Below are 6,138 nucleotides of genomic sequence, written 5' to 3' on the forward strand. Positions count from 1 at the left end.
CCGCGCATTCGCTCCCTGGACCGCCCTTCTTTACTTTATCTTTCTTTTTGGTTGCCACGGAAGTGAGCACCAGTAGGGCAAGGAGGGCGAGCAGGAAGGCTCGGTGCTGCATCTCGCTGGCTGCCGGCGCTGCTTTGCTCCCTCCTGCACCTGGCCCGGCCCGCTCCGGCCTGTGGCCCCTTTTGTCTCAGAATTACTTTTAAGTAATGAGTAGGAGATAGTATTTTTCCATCCAAAATTTAACCAAAATGATCCTGTAAATAAATACATGTGAATATATTGTTGTTGTTAGGTGCCGCTGAGTTGACTATGACTCATAGTGGCCCTAAGAGCAATGGATCTGAACCTTGCTCTATCCTGGGCCATCCTTATAATCTTTTACACACTTGAGCCCACCACTACAGTCACTGTATTAATCTATCTTAAGGGTCTTCCTCTCTTTTGTGGACCCTCTACCTTTCCAAACAAGCTATATTTTTCCCAGGTCCCTTCTAACAAGGTGTCCAAAGTATGTTAAAAGTTTCACCATCCTGCCTTCTAACCATACCCATTATCTTGTGAAAATGTAAATGAGAAAATACTTTGAGGGGAAAAATGGCACTATATTCTTTCAGCTGCAATCTTCACATCTTCTTTAACCCAATAACTAAACCTCTCCTGTCATAAACCATGTACATTTGACTAGTATTTAATGTTCATCTTTAAAATTCCATGTCTGTAAGTCACATTAACCAAAAGGAAACAACTCGGGTGTCAGTTACTGACTGAGAGAGAAGCTACTTAATGGAACATGTATACTTTGAAAGTTGAGGAATATCCTCCAGATGGAGTAATACAATGACTGTAATGGAGGGCTCAAGTATTTAAGAGATGCTGACCCAGGATATGGCAAGGTTCAGATCCATTATTCTTAGGGTAACTATGAGTCATAGTCGACTCAGTGGCACCTAACAACAACAATATATTCACATATACTTATTTACAGAACCATCTTAATTAATCTATATGTGCCGACGAGTTGCTATGGATGAAAAATTACTATCTCTTCCTCATTACTGGAATGCCGTTTTTTAAAAATGAAATTGAATAAAAATGATCTTACAGCTTCTTTTTATCCCATCTAGCTATATTTACACAGCCTGAATCAAAGGATACTTTTGAGTGTGCTTTAAATTCTGCTACTTCAAGATGATATTTTCCATTTTGTTTTGAGAAGTAATGATTCAGTTAGAATGACCATTTGTTGAGGAGAAAGGGTCACAGGAGAAATCCTTAACTAGTGAGCCTCTAGGGGAGATAATTTTTCAGAGTCTATTAGAGAGACTTAGTCACGGGGTTCTGAATGCAGAGTTCAGCATCTTGTGGAGAAAAAACCAGGAGAGAAGGCAGGCAGTCTGGTAGAGAATCCAGGACAATGTAGGTGAGTGGGCTAGAGAAATTCCTGAGTCATCATCATTACTAGGTGGAATTTGTAGAAATTTCTGCTGGATGAAAAGGATATAGGCCCTGCCTGATATCTACCCTTCCAACAGAATCTTAGGTACTCTCACACAAAGCAGACCTGGCTTCTCTACATCACTGGTGCTACTAATGGATTCTGAGAGAATGGATCCTGAATACTCTAGAGAGACCAGCAGAATCTTACTAGTGCCACTAGGCAGACTTCTTCCTTCATGCCTGCTGTTTCTGTTGTGTAACTTCAAGTCAGAACCCACAGCTGGCCCACAGGAAGAAATTATCCATTTTGTCTCCTGCAGAGCAGCTCGTGGATTCAAAGCAGAGCTCCCTGATGTCTGCTAGAGACCAATATTTCTTTGTAAGCGATGACAGTGAGTTAGGACAGAAGTCCAATTACTTGTGGAATACACTGTGTAGGCAAGGAAAGGGAAATCAGAGAGTGAATTTCTTTAATTACAGATAAAGGGCTGTATAGAAAGGCTTTCTAAATGAATGAATTTCATTATTTTCTTAAGGTCAGAGGGCCTTGAATGGATCCTGAAGTCTTGACACACATCATAATGACATGTTCTATCACTTGGATTGGTACCTTACTTTGCTGCCAATTACTATCTGGGAATTATAGGAAGGCAGCCCAAACCACAGGTAATTAATGTTTAGATAGAAAATTTAGGTAAATAGAAAATATCCTTGTTAAAATAATTATGGTGGCAGGGGATGCAGGAGATTCAATACAGGAACCATCATCTCTCATCCTATCACATTCTTCTCTACCTTCAGAACGTGGGTGTTAATGTCCAGAGAAGACATTTCCGTTATGATAATTTAGCATGGGGCTTCTCAGGTTAGATGAGCTTTTGTAGAACACTGTGTTTCTTCTCTTGACTGAAAAAAATTGAAGCAGGTATACTTACTGTCACTGAGTTGGAGCCAACTCCTAGCTGACCCTCCAGTGGGTTTTCAAAGGCTATAAATCAGATGAGGAGATTGCCCATTTTTCTCCTGTGGAGCAGCTGCTGGATTCGAACCTTTGGGTTTGCAGCACAACTCCTTACCCCCTAGGTCTCCAGACCTCTCAAAGCTCTGTATTTTAAATTAGCAGATATAACGTTCTCACTCTTTTGATCAATTAATCCCTTTAGGCACTTATTCACAAAATATTTACTAATTAATAATGTTCTGAGAGTGCATCACGGTACTATGCACAGATTATGCTGAAAGATGAAAGAAACTTTCACAATTCAATGAGGCCTCTGACAAAGCCCTTCACTTCCCCATCCTTTTTCTACACACACAACAAGTGTTAATGCTGAAGTTTTTCCCTTTTGAATCAGACTAGTAGAGCATCTCAGGCCTACCCATACTTATGGAATAAGCTTATCCTGGTAACTTTTCTCCATTTTCTTTTAACTAATTATTGCCAGTGTTCACTAAGAAATCAGGCAATTTTAAGTCTCAGTAGAGACTGTCCATCTTTTTTGCCGCTAAACCCATAGAGGATTCAAGCCAACAGAGAAGCATGGTCTTTGGATTAGCAATACAATTCCCTAAGAACTATGCCAGCAGAGCTGTAATAAATTGTTGTTGTTGTTGTTGTTATGTGCCGTCAAGTTGCTTGCTACTCATAGCGACACTCTGTACGACAGCCCTAAAACCTGCTCTATCCTGTGCCAATAGCACTGCCTCTGACACAACCATCCCGATTACTCTAGTCGCTGAATTAATCCATCTCATAGAGGGTCTTTCCCTCCTGCGCTGTCCCTCCACCCTCCCAAGCATGATGTCCCCCTCCAAGGACCTGTCTTTCCTTACAACATGTCCAAAGTATGTCAAACGAAGCCCCAGAATCCTTGCCTCCAAGGAGTAGCCTGGTTTAACCCTCTCCAGGATGAATCTGTTTGTTTCCTTGGCAGTCCGTGGTACATTCAATAGTCTTCTCCAGCACCACAGCTCACAGGCATCAATTCTCCTTCTATCCTCCCTAGTCATTGTCCAACTCTCTGATGTATAACAAGTGATTGCAAAGACCATAGCCTGTGTCAGATGCACCTTAGTCTCCAGAGTGACAGCATTGCTCTTCAGTACTTTGGAGAGCAGACTTTCCCATCTCAATACTTTTTTTTTAATTTCCTGGCTACTGGTGCCAAGAGTGCTGACTGTGGAGTCAAGCAGACTAGAGTTCTTAACAGTCTCAATATTTTCACCATCCATCCTGATGCTGCCAATTGGTCCAGTGGTGAGATCTTTGTCTTCTTGATATTGAGCCTTAATCCATATTGAAGGCTGCAGTCCTTGACCCTCTGCAGCAAGCACTTCATTTCCTCCTCAGTTTCAGCAAGCAGGGTTGTGTCATCTGCATAACGCAGATTGTTAATAGATCTTCCACCAATTCTGACGCCACACTTCTTCTCATAGAGTCCAGCCTCTCAGATAATCTGCTCTGCATACAGGTTGAAAACGTATGGATACAGGACACATCCCTGGCATACACCTTTCCCAATTTTGAACCATGCAGTGTTTCCCTGCTCTGTTCTGATGATTGCCTCTTGGTCCAAGTATAGCTTTCACATTAGCACGATTAAATGTTCTGGGATTCTCATTCTTCTTAGAGTCAACCACAGTTTGTTATGATCCACACAGTCAAATGCCTTTGCATAATCAATGAAACACAGATAGACATTCTTCTGGTATTCCCTGCTTTCAGCTAAGATCCATCTAACATCAGCTACAATATCCCTAGTACCACGACCCCTTCTAAACCCAGCCTGGACTTCTGGCAGTTCTCTGCTGATGTGCTGTTCTAGCCGTTTTTGGATAATCTTCAGTAGAATCTTGCTTCCATGTAAAAGCAGTGATATTGTTCTATAGTTTCCACATTCTGTTGGATCACCCTTCTTTGGGATGGGAACAGGTTAGCATTCCCCTTGACAAGGATGGAAGAGGCCCTCGGGCCTTTACAACACGCATATGGTCAAGGTTTTGCCACCTACTTCGTGGCATCTAACCACTGTCATATATTACTGCATCTAAATCAGATTCCTTCTATTAGTTCCATTTTCTGCAACCTTACCTTGAATTCATATGCTCTGCAATATCATTTTATCTCTAGAACAATACATTCAAAGTCCCTCAAAGTAATTACACGTGGGAAATTAGCCTAGTAAAAACTGTTGTGGTTGTTGTTATGTGCCATTCGTTGAGTTGGAACCTACTTATAGCTGACTTTCCAGCAGATTTTCAGAGGCTGTAAAACATGGGTATATGAGACTTAAAATCAAGAAACGTGTGCATCAGGATTGTATACTTTCTTCATACCCATCCTGTATGCTGAACAAATCATTCATGAAACTGGACTTTATGAAGAAGTATGTGGCATCAGGATCAGAGTAAGATTCATCAACAACCTGCATTATACAGATGATGCAACTTTGTTTTGCTTGCTGAAAGTGAAGAAGATTTTCAGCATTTTCTGCAGAAAATCAAAGACTACAGCCTTCAATATAGATTAATTACATCTAAACATCAAGGAAAACAATAGAAAACATCATGATAGATGGAGGAAAGAGTTAAGTTGTCAATGATTTGATTTTATTTGGATCTACAATGCATATCCTTGGTACTACTAGTCTAGAAATCAAAAGGCAAGTTTAATAGAGAAAATGTGCTGTGTCTCCAGTGTTACAGGCTCTGTACTCTGCCTTGTCCTGTGCTATCCTCATCATCTACCGACACACTTGAGATTATAGTTACAATTACTGTGTCAATCCATCTCATGAGGGTATGCCTCTCTTTCACTGACCTTTCCAAGTATGATGTCTTTCTTCAAGGACTGGGCCCTCCAAATAACATGCCCAAAGTATGTGAGATGAAGTTTCACCATCTTTACCTCCTAGGAGTGCCTTGGTTGCACTTTCTCCAAGACATTAATTTGTTCTTTTGACAGTCCATGAAATATATTCTTCTCCAGTACCACAACTCAAACGCATCAATTCTTCTGTCATCCTTAGTCCAATTTTCAAATGCATAGCAAGTAATTGAAGAGACAATGGATTTGATCAGGTGCACCTTATTCTTTAAACTGACATCATTGCTCTTTAGAACTTTGGACAGATCTTTGAAAGCAGATTTTGCCATTGGGATATATCTTTTGATTTCTTGACTACTTGAACCAAGGGTATTGATTGTGGATCCAAGGGAGATGCATTCATTGACAATTTCAATCCTTTCTCCATCATGCTGTTGTGTATTGGTCAAGTTGTGAGGATTTTTGCATTCTTGATGTTAAGTTGTAATCCATATTGGATATTGTAGTCTTTGACCTTCTTCAATAAGTACTTCATGTTTCCTTCACTTTCAGCAAAAAAAGCTGTGTTATCTGCATGATGCAAGTTTTTGATGAGTTTTCCTCCAATTCTGATGCCAAATTCTTTCTCATAAAGTCCAGTTTCGCGAATGGACTTATTTGGTGTACAGATTGAATAAGTAGGGAGAAAGGATACACGCAGCCTTGACAAGGACATAGGCTGCCACAGTTGATGACTAAATTTTTAACAAGTATCATCAGCACCTTCAAGGAGGCTAGACAGAAAATTGCTCAAAGAAATGACAATTAGAAAAATCAACCCTAATACACCTTTTAAAGACCAAACAAACATATTTAAAGATTCAAATATATAAGCA

Source organism: Elephantulus edwardii, unplaced genomic scaffold (assembly GCF_000299155.1).
Source record: "Elephantulus edwardii isolate Elephantulus edwardi_28Jun2011 unplaced genomic scaffold, EleEdw1.0 scaffold00016, whole genome shotgun sequence".
Taxonomy (NCBI): domain Eukaryota; kingdom Metazoa; phylum Chordata; class Mammalia; order Macroscelidea; family Macroscelididae; genus Elephantulus; species Elephantulus edwardii.